The sequence below is a fragment of the Ruditapes philippinarum genome, unplaced genomic scaffold (genome assembly GCF_026571515.1).
Source record: "Ruditapes philippinarum isolate M1 unplaced genomic scaffold, ASM2657151v2 ctg1075_1_1_1_1, whole genome shotgun sequence".
Classification (NCBI taxonomy): Eukaryota; Metazoa; Mollusca; class Bivalvia; order Venerida; family Veneridae; genus Ruditapes; species Ruditapes philippinarum.
Window position 1 is genome coordinate 318,517 of NW_026862120.1, and position 12,600 is coordinate 331,116.

The window sequence follows — 12,600 nt, forward strand, 5'->3', positions numbered from 1 at the left end:
GTTTTTGAAATATTCAGCAGTGTTTTAAACGCATTAGCTTTAAAGCCAAAAATCAATTATAAAGATGACATACAACCAATCAACTACACCTTCCTTTCTTTAAACAATCTAAAACAAGATGTATTAAAGGAGTATTACCATCTCTACATTTAACATCAAAATGTAGCATTTTAATACGAAATGTTTGCTTGTTACTAGAAATATTCCATCTCTCCAGAGAGCCAATGTCATATGAAATAATGTTGTTGAATCCCAATGACGACAGCATCATCGTAGGTAAATGACAGTCCTCAGTATATTTGAATGTAGGGTCAAAATGTATGAAATCAAAGCATGTCGGTATTTCTGTATACAATGTATGAAAACAAACCATTATAAACAGTTCGGTATTTCTGTATTCAATGTATAAAGAAATCAGGGTAAACATTTTAAAGTTGTAAGGATATACGATTCTCCTTAATATCGAAGAAATACACGAATAAATGCTGTATTGTTATATTTACTTCAAGCTTTCTTTTTCTAACTCGGACATTCATTATTATGAATTCAAACTAATACAGTAATAGCCGCACGTGAACACAAAATCAATTAAGGAAAGTGTCACCTTGTTTCTGGACAATGGCTCGGAACCCCCTTCCACGGAAGTCAACATTTGTATGATATGAACAGGTTGTAAAGGTCAGAATGAAGCTGTTTACGTAGGTGTCTATGATAACTTGTTTGTTGTTGTAGAGACTATTTAAACTAAACGCAGCATCAAGCGTTCCGTCGTTTGTTCCAAAAACTGTGTCTTCCGCGTCTAGTCTTATAACATCATTACACTATAATTATAGTATGTACACAATATTAATTCAAAATTTTATCAAAGATTGAACCTGCACAACATTGAAATTATGCTTAATAATATGACATTTAGCTGCAATAGTTTGATATTTTTTAACCTCGGTTTGTAACTTCGACAAATTCAGCAAAATGTTTAATTTGGAATTGCATTTTTTTTATAGTCATGACAACTGAAAAGATTGATCACACAAAAAAATCGTCGACAATACTGCAAATCAGTCATTTTTGCATATGGCATCTTAGATATATCTTGAAATATTTTTAATCTTTCTAAACATCTTGCATTTTTTCAAATTTTATTTCCTTGAAAAAAAAAGCCAGCTGGGCTTAACTGGAGGCATGCAGCTTCTATATAACCATGTACATACAATGAACTCGTCTATTCCATGTATTCCGAACCAGTCAAAAATCAGGATCATTTCCGAGCTTTACAAGTCGCGGGCGAGCAGACGGTCATAAAAAAACGAAAGTTATTTTTTAGTTTTGTTTCAGATGCCCTATACAAACAATACGACGTTTGCAAAGCATACAGGTATTCTTACATTATATGTCATTTTTTGATTTTGTTGAAGTGTCAGAATTTTCACGGAAGCGTAAATCTGTCAAATGTAAATAAAAATATCAAAATGAAAAGGCGCTTGCTTTTAAGTTAATTTACGAAAAGAAACGAAATGGTCATTACTAACAAGGAATTTCTGTGTCCGTTCAAACTATAAGTATTACACAATAAAAAAGTTAAAAATTAAAATGCAAAAAGCCCATGTATTGATGTCATGTATTTTGTGTATTCCGAATCACTGTATTTTTTTGCAATGATACACATGTCATATGTATTGTTTCAGGATAAAACTGTTACTGTATAGAACCATCAACTCATAAATTTTGGTACTGAAATTTGACAGCACTCACCTCGGTACTATATGTCCTCGGTACCAGTTTGGCAAATCCACGTTACATTATAACGTACAAAACAATTCGCATCGATTCAAATTGCCATTTTTTTGTAAATGACTTGAATAAATTTGCTTGAACACCTGCACATCAAAAGTTTCAATGATGTGTCATTATCTTTCCCATCAAAATAATCATTCAGTAAGTCAGTAACAGCCAAAGGAAGTATTTCTATGCATAGATTTATTGTTACAAATACAATACATAGATTCTGTGCACTTTAATAGAAAAAAATCCATTTTGAATAACAAAAGATTGATATCGGCTATTGTTTTAATATTTTTCCGTTCAATTAGTCATAAGTCGCTTCGGCTTTTCCATTCGGAACTGCCTCGGCTATTAATTATAATAACCTCGGAAACAATACGGATTGAAAGTAGTTCTACCACGTGGTTTCAGATGTAAACAGAAACCGAGATAATGTAAAACGAATGTATATATTTGACATCTAATGTCTGTTCCGGTACTCTTATGCTTGAAAATATGTCTGACAACAATTTGTAATTTAAATATGCCCACTGATGTTCAATTTTAAACAAATCCGACTAAATGCCAACAGGTTGTTTTTTTGTACTTTCGGTTTCTACAGCCATAATAAGAAATATATAAATAATGTATTGTTTGCTTCTGTACCTATGAATTCACTTATTTTAGGTGGACTTTTACTACATAAATTGGAAATAAACTTGTCAACAACTCCCAGTATTAAATTACTATTTGTTTACATGTTTAGTTTCTTAGCGTAGGTTAGACCGAAATACCGCATTCGTTCTGTGTATTCATACTATTGTGTTCGAGGTCCTTATCCGAAGACTGACGGAAAGGGCCGAGTAGTTGCGATTGCGGCTTTTCCTGTTGTATTTGTTGAACCTAAACAAAGTACTACGTATAAGGTCTTAAATGAGCATTGTATATAACTTTTTATAAAACGGGTCAAGGAAAGAAATGTTATGAAGACGTCCTGTTTTGAAATATATAACATTTCATGGATTAGTTTAAATTTTAGAATGAGAAATGATATATAAATTTATTACATGCTTTTCGATGGATTATAGAAATATATCAGTGATTTATAAACTGGTAATTTCACTGTTTGAAACAGTGAAATTATCAATTTGACAATTTCACTGTTTTGAATTTAAGCCCGTTACGTTGTCTCAGAGAAATACCAGCGTGCACAGTATTGGAAACCAGCTTAATGACGTGACGTCGTAAATGACGTCACTTTGTATTAGAATGTGGCGCGCTTTTCATTTAGTACTAGGATAAATTGTCTTTTTAAACGTTTCTTAGCATGTAATAAAAAGAAAATTTGTTTAGTTTAGTGTAAGATCGAAATATATTTCACCTCGTGAACACCAAAAGTTCATATTTCACTCGTGGCTGCGCCACTCGTGAAATATACCTTTTGGTGCTCACTCGGTGAAATATGTTCCGATCTTACACTGAACTTAACAAATATCCTCTATCTAATTAGTGTATAAAGTATTAATCAAGAAAACGTTTAAAACAGGCAAGTCATTTAGGGGCGCGCCATTTTTAAAAAAAAATGCGCCATACATGAATATACTTTAGGTTGGTGATGACATGGCAATACGTTCATTATTGAAATAATTATGTGCATGCTATATTACACTAAAAAGAACTGATGTCATCTTATAAAAAAGTATTATTTACAAATACCTCTTGGTCAGTCAATGATATATTGGTGAAAACAATCCGTATGTATTCCTCTTCATTAAACTCAACTACCCATTTATAATTTTCACCAAAACCATATTCAAATGGATAACCAATGCTGGTCAGAATACTTTGATTTCTTACGAATGACATATAAGAAACGACTGTCCCAGTTTTATCTCTTGAATGGCTGTACATTGCGAAAGGACTTGATATGTAATCTGTAAAGAAAACAAACAGGAAACAAGCAGGAGCGACAGATGAATGAATGAAGCGCTATATACGAGTAAATATCGAGTTCGATAATTAGTCAGATAAAAATGTTATATAGAACAACAAATCATGTCGGTGAACAATGTCTTTTGAGGGGTGTTTTTGTGTGTTTTTAATGAAGGTTGTTTTGTTGTTTTGTTGTTGTTTTTAGACATAATCTGCTTACGATGGCTAAGCAACCACAGAAAGACACATTGTTTTCTTAATATGAGGCGACTTATTGAGTATGTCTTTTACAATAATACTATACTTGAAGGGAAAATAAAAGTCTGCAAGTCTAGTCTGTATCTGATTTCAAAACTTCAACTCAATCATAAAACTAAATATTATTGACTTCCGACCACTTGTCTGTTACTGCTTTAGTTTCAAATCCTATCAGGGACTTTGGATTCTAAGATACCCACATTTTACGTTTTAGGGACATTTTACGTGTACATTTTACGTTTTATGGACATTTTACGTTTTAGGGACATTTTACGTTTTCCTCCATTAGTAAAGCTGAAAAGTCACATGACATTTAAAACGTGTCTTAAGAGTTGGTCCAAATCTACGTTTATTATGTTTTTCTCTGTGCAATAATCACTCCAAATAAAATAGATCTAATTTCTATCAAAAGAAAAAAAATGAAATGAATTTGAAGATGTCTATGGGTAAAATTACCTGACTGGCAAAATTTAACAGATGTATAGCCAGGGAATTCTTCATGAAGATGCCAAATCATTTTCTCTTTTGTATCCATGCTTATGTTATTATACAGTAAGCAGTAGCCATGGAGATAATAATTGGTGAAAGTGCACGTTTGGTCTTGTACACATGCTCTCTCACAATCTTCTATTGAGGATTCTTGTAGCATGTTTGCATGTTCGTCTTGAATATTGACGATGCCAAAATATCGTTTCGTATCATTTGCTTTGAAGCATTGTAAATTATGGATCCCTGTAATTAAAAATTTCCTTTAATGACACTGATAGCTTAAAGAGAATGTTAACGTCTGAAGACGCAGAAATATAACACTAGTAAAATAAAGTTTATTACAGCAGAATATATTATTTTAAAGATACTTCTTGTTATATTTGTGACTGTTTAAACATACTTTTATCAGTTCACCACCAATTTACTTAGCTTCCTGAACATTACCTGTCTTCGTTTTCCTGCATCCATGAATCTCAAATCGAAGGCATTTCATGTTTTGAAACATAGGTTCTATTTCAAAAATCTTTACAAATTTGGCAAACACTGGTCTGTAAAACCTAAAATATTGTGGTTCATTCACGTTGTACAACAAGTCCAGCTGTAACGAAAAAATATTTAATTAATAGTATATTTTTATGATAATTACATATAATTTGGTGAACTGCAGTAGCCTTATAAATTTTCAACCCTTAATATAAAACATGTTTTAAATGCACTGCAAAATATTGATTTGAAATTTATACATGTATAGAAATAAATATTAGACAAACAAAACGACTAAATGCTATAACTTAGCCTGCCCATCCGAATTTGCACATTAATTCAAGAATATCCAATAAAAATAACTGCTGCAAACTAGCAGTGTTATAAATTTTACCATCATAATGTGTAAATTTAAAACATTTTTTTTTAACATTTATTTTTCATACCTGAAATTTGGAATACACTGTAAGGTTGTTTTTTGTCAAACCAAAAGCAATTCTGAAGGAGCTGGTGCCAATCCGGAAGAACTGTTGCTGACCTGTGCCGTTAACAACCGTTCTAAATGAACCCTCCCAGTTCATTATTGTGATACCGTTAATATTGCTTTCCCGATCTAAACGAACCTATAAAAATAGTGTGCTCTATTTCATTTACATTAATATGAAATTAGTAGTACATACTGTTATTCGATGAATCATAACTCGACGGTATCTTTAAAACTGTTCACGATAGATTTTTCATTGTTTTTGTTAATGTTGTTTTTGTTTGCTTGTTTGGTTTCTTTTCCTTTATATTTCTTCTTTTTTTATATTATTTCAAGTTTAATCAAGTCAGAAAATGTTTTGTGAACGTACAATTCTCTCAATACAAACATAGAAATAAATAAGGTTAAAATGTATTAAAATAATTAGTTTTAATTCACTATCCTCATTTAGCACCGGCTTAATCAGTTTGAAACGATCATGTTCCTATAGAGTAAGTGCTCGTTTGTTAATCAAACTCGATTTCTGTGCCATTAAGCATGCGTTTACAAGTATATTCCTTACCATTATAAAAGGAGAGATGTCATTAACATCTGCACACCATCCTGACAGATTAGGTCTAGCATTTTTAGCAGGAAACCTTTGCCTTTCACTCGAATATGATATTTGCATATCATCTATACCGAAATCTTCCATTCCCAGATCACTACTGCATGGAAAAGTGTCATCTGAATGATAACCTTTAAAAAGGGTGAAATATTCTCAAAACTACACATTTTGTAAATTTAAAATGTTGCTTTGAGTAAAATAGTCTTTCTAAAAAAATGCATGACAGAATATGCGATGCAAAAATTATCTATGTGTAATTTTAACATTCTTGAATATATCTGGCATTAAAAAGCAGCCTTACAGTTGGCAGGGTGTCCAAATCACGTGGTTTATGACGTCAATTGAAGGTATCACATGCAACATTTATTCTTGATTCAAAAATATTTTATTTCCTCATCATTTAAAGTGGAAAAAATGTTCCCTACTCAAAGGCTTTAATATAAAATATTTTCTTCAAATTTATAACACTTACAAAGTTTGTAAATGCAGTTTGTTAATGTAGAATGACATTTGTTTTCTAAATGTTCGGAGATAATGGCGGCACAATGTTATTTAAACACCCTGTTACTTATATTAACAAAATCGATAACTTTTCTAAAATAAATATGTAATTGAACAAGGACTTCCGATGCTAGATAACTTGGATAATAAATTGGGTAAACTCGTATAAATGAATGGACAATCTTTGATTATTTTGCGAAACACATATAATTACCAAATATTCCATCAGTTATTACTGTTATCTGCATCGTTTTCTCAAATTTCACTCTATCTTCATTCAACACCTTCCTAATATCTTCTGTGAGAACAACAAATCTTCCTTCCATTTCCCTAAATATGAATAGACATTTTGGTTTAAGATTTGCTTAGAATTCATTTGTTACACTGCTTTTACACTTAATTGAAGATGAACCGGTTGAACCGGGTGATGCTCCCCGAGCAGGTTTTGGACACAGAAAAATATTTAACTATAAACAAAGGGCAATAACTCAAAAATAGGGCATGGCAGAGTTGTGGCTCTTTGCACTGAACTTTTTCTTCAATGAGATCTTTTTACCTATAAAGTTTTATCGTTGAATCTCTTATAGTTTCAGAGTAATGTCCCGCACAAGGTTTAAAGTGTATAAATAAACAAAAGGCAATTACTTCAAAATAAGACAAAGCAGAGTTATGGTTCTTTAGCACTGCACTTTTACCCGATAAGATATTTATATATATACAAAGTTTCATGTTGATAACTCTTGTAGTTTTAGAATTATGTCACGAACAAAGTTTAAAGTGTTAACATGAACAAAGGCAATAACTCCAAAATAAGGCATGACAGATTATTGTTCTTTAGCACTGCACTTTTACACAATGAGATCTACAAAGTTTCATGTTGATATCTCATAGTTTTAGAGTAGTCCCGGACAAAGTTCAAAGAGTAAAAATGAGCAAAGGGCAATAACACCAAAATTAGGCAAGACATAATAATTATTATTATGATTCTTAAGCACTGCACTTTTACACAATGATATCTATCTACCTACTAAGTTTCATATTGATATCTCTTATACTTTCAGAGTTATGTCCTGAACAAAGTTCAAAGTGTAAAATTAAACAAGAGGACAAAAACTCCAAAATTAGGCAAGGCTTTGGCATTCTATTCAATGAGATTGAAGATTGAGATTGATAGTTTAAGAGTTATGTCCCGGACAAAGTTCAAAGTGTAAAAATAAAGAAAGGGCAATAATTCAAAATTTAGGCAAGGGATCGTTATGGTTCTTGTAAATTGCACATCTATTTAATGAAATCTATCTACCTACAAAGTTTCATGTTGATACCTTTTGTTGTTTCAAAGTTATGTCCCGGACAAGAAAAGTGGACAGACGGACGTTCTAACGGGATAGTGATAATGTGGCTACTCCTTTGTTCTCTCTATTGTTCTTTTCAGCCAGACAAAAGAAAAAAGAAAATAGCCACATAAAGGCATTACTAAATGAATGACATTAAAGAGAAAGAACAGTTACCTTTTGTCCCTCTAGCCGCATTATTACTGTCCCGTGAGAGCGAACGGACGGACGAATGAACAGACAAAGCGGCGATTTTATGCTCACTCTCCGGGGAGCATGATAAAAATGAATAATGTTCACTTTTTTAAACTTTGTTATCAATACACTTATTGATAATGCAACTCAAGTTTCACATTTATGACATTTTATGATATTCTAAATGTCACATTTTGTGACATTGTAACTGCATTTTGTTTTTATTGTAATATCCATATTTTATGACATCATGATATCTAACATATTTTGATATCTTATCAGCATGGATTGCTTTCAAGATCGTCCTGTACGTGTAACTACAGAAACTCATTTTTGTTTGTTAAATAAGAGTTGTATCTGTTCTACAATTTTTAATGACGATTAATTGTCAAAATTAACTTTCCGATAAAGCATTTTTAAATATTGTTATTGTTAAATATGAGATAGTTTTTGTTTATCACGATTCATCTGTTTTAAATGTTGCTTTCGTAGATATACTAATTGATAACTTATATTATAACACTTAACCCTTAATCTGCTGGAACAGAAAGCTTTTAGCCTTCCCCAGCAGCAAAGAGCATGGTCACATTGCATGAATGCTGGCAGACTAACTTTAAGTTTTAAGACAGATTTCCTAGAATTGATGAAAATGGACAAGTTTCTTCACGCAAGTCAGCAAGTTCATGTTTAATAGATTACAAGCACGATGTTTATGCCATAAACGTTTATAGCATCTGCCATTTAGTAGAATAGAGGCTTTGGAAATTGGAAGCACGAGTTTGATCCGTTCTGTCCTGCTGTACTGTACCAAACTGTATTTCAAACAAATACTAGTATGTGGTAACAATTGCCTTAAAACCCCTCACAACTTTTATTTTATCCACCAAACCTTATAAGCACGACCATCTTGATTACAAAAGAATGTTTACTTTAAAAGAGAATGATATTTACCTATAAAACAACATGTAGTAAGCTAATGAGTCCCAGAAGACTTCATAGAAGCATGACAGTGCATTGAAATGGAGAAAGTCCCATTTTCCATTGCTGATGAAACATTTTTGAAGAACAATGTCCGTCGAGTCAATTGCTAAAAACACAGAAAATGAAACCACATGACATCACATATACGCTTTTGGAGCACCTACCGACAACCAAACAAAGAAACTTTGGTACTTACCTGGAACGAATAAGCCTATGATCGGAACCGTTCTGCCGATATCCAATATTGCCCATTCAATGTATATAGTTCCCTTTATATAATGTGCTATAAGATCTAAAGAAACAAAAACAAAACATAACAATTATTGTTTGTGTAAGCAAACAAATTTGGTTAAAAATTCTCTATTTCGATAAAGTTTAATATATATTTTAAGTGTTTTACATCTTTTTATCAAATTAAATGTTAGATGTTCTGCACGTAATTTACGTGGATGAATTTTAAATTCATACTGTAAAAGAACAGTTTAATACAATAAACCTCTAAGCATAACCATTGATAAAGTCTATTTCTCATTACTTTTACAAGTGTGTACTGACTTTTGACTTTTGTCAAGAATGGAATGACATACCGTTTATTTCATCGTATTCTCTCTCCGTTTGTCTCCACAAATACAAATATGAATCAACGAGAACATTTCCTACAGTAATGTTTACATTTGAGTATTCAAAGTAGCCTGTAAAAGAACAAAGTCTTAGCTTAAGTATAAACATTGCCATGTATCATTATCGTATAATTTAAACTGCACACTTAAGTTGACATGCCTATAGAACATATATTTCAGATGATAACAACCTCAATGCAAATACTGGTAAAAGTTTAGGTGGTAGACAACCTTGTTAACGTTATATGTGACAGAGGTGCTTGTTTAAACCATTTGAGCCGCGTCACGACAAAACCAACGCTATCAGTTTCTCTACTTGCTATAGGGTTTGTAAGCGAACAGCATGGATCCTGATCAGACTGGGCGGCAGCGCAGGCTGGTCTGGATCCATGCTGGTCGCAAACCCATTATGTTGGTTTTGTCGTGACACGGCTCATTTCTTTTTTACAAAAGTATTAATTCTTGCAACTAATATAATTATTCACCATATTCGTAATACAAAGATGATCTAATGTATGCTTTAAATTACCACACCAGCTATTAATATCTAAAATGCCTTTAGATCGGTATACAAATTATCTATCCATATTTCAGGATATTATATATTTATAAATGAAATATTGCGAAATATTGAAAGAATAAAATGCGTATTTTCATTTTGTCGTATTTCCACTGTAAAAAAATATTTTTTACTTCATTGAAACATATTTCCATATTTTCAGGTGTCTTGCCGAAATACTTTCTTCTAAATTCAGTTAATATACAAAATTTAAGGAAAAGTCTTTCAAATTGTTGTGTCAAAAAAAAGAGAAAAATGTATATAATAATCAGAAAATTCAAGTCGTTTTCTGTAAACCCATGATTAATTTACATCTTGTGGTATGAAAATTACCATATTTCACTCGTGGCTACCGCCACTCATGAAATATTTATTTGCATACCACTTGATGAAAATATAACCTGTATTGATAGTAAAAAAACTTGAATATCCTCTATATTTTAGAGATATTGCCAGGTGGCACTGCAGATGATATTATCTATAATATGAGATCAACCAATACAAAATTTAAAGAAACTGAAAAGAAAATTTATATGATATTTATTTCTTATAAATAATTATAATATAAAATGACTTTAATAAATTATAGAAAAACGGAATCCTTAAAGAAAGCCCGAAACGACGAAATTAAAAATGCTTGCAGGCTCGGTTTAATTGAGCCTCTTCATGGACGGTACTTGAAAGTGCAAGTTATTATCCAGCCCCCAAACACCGTCTTCAGCAGAATTCAACATTTAAATATGAAAATGGTGAAAGTTTGAATTTAGAAACATGCGCAGATGTGTTCATATAGCGGTTCAGTTTTTGTGAAAACGAAAACAATTATAAATATCAGTTAACATCAATCTTTCATTTATGGCAAACTGATTTGTTTTTCAAAAGAATTGGTTTCGTCAAGAAAAACCGTCTTTGCGATTTGCTTATTTGCTATCAATTTGAATGACTTGGAATAATTTATTTCTATAGTGAACGATTTTTACGAGTTTGATGAGATTACTTCAATCGTTTCGCTCTTGTATAAAGACGATGACACTTCAGCTTTTCAAAAGTAACCTTCAGGCAGACTAAATTTAAGGTTACAAAATTCAAAAAAGAAAGGAAAAAAAATATATAAATTTTCAGGATAATGTTAAAAGAATAAGATTTTTTACAGTTGTTTTCTTGATTTTTTAACAAGTAAATCTGTTCTTTGTTTATTTTTTGTTAAACCTTAGATACTTAAAACCATCAATTGTTTAAATTTTACAAATCAAAATTCCAGACAAACAAGTATTTGATATTTTGTATAAAATAAAAATATTAAATTACAAATTTGAAATATGCCAAAATAAGCTTTTAAATCTGGATCATAAATCGATTTGTGTAAGAAAACACTACGCGTTAGATTGTAAACTGATTGAATTGATAATGAAGTAACTGTAAACAACATAAAATATTCTGTTACAAAGTTTCGTGTAGTTAAATAAGTATATGCCCTCGGAAATTGCATATATGTCAATGTAAAGATGTTTATTACAAACTAGGGAGATTATTTGTAAGTGAACAGTAATCTTAGTCGGGATAGGTTTGAAACGGTATTACAGATTAATTACTGAAACCGGTACGGGGTGCATAATTTAAATATTCAAAGAAAACATTTGGTACAATACTCGTATATACGCCATCGTATTTTAAAAAATAGTTAAAAGAATAAATTATATATTTCTATCTTGCAGATGGTCAATGAATCACTTTCAAGACAAAGAGTCTTAGTTTTGTTTATTTAGCAAACTTATGTACATAAAGTTTTTAATTGATCAATGAAATAAATATCTCAGAGGACTTACTATGATTAAACATATCATTTGTTCCCACTCTTAATGTCTCATTCACGTCGTCTAATCCTGAAATGTGAGAATACTTGAACACAAATACCAGTACCTGTATAATTTCTGACCTGTGATAATGTCAATATTATCAATGTTTTAATTCTTCTATTGATACAATACCAAAACTGCACTCACATATTTTTTTGAAAACAGTTTAGGATTTGAAAAATATTTATCATGTGTAAAAAAAGTATTCTCATCGCATAGGTTTCGCTAGACTTCAATGTTCATCACACAGACTAGCAATAGAAGAAGGTAGATTAAGGAATATACCAAGGGAAAATCTAAAATGTATTTTTCGCAATATGCATGTTGTTGAAGATGAAAATAAAACCTATATTGATAGTAAAAAACTTGAATATCCTCTATATTTTAGAGATATTGCCAGATGGCACTGCAGATGATATTATCTAAAATATATGAGATCAACCAATGCAAAATTTAAAGAAACTGAACATAAAATTTATATGATATTGATTTGTTATAAATAATTATAACATTAAATGACTTTACTAAATGATAGAAAAACGG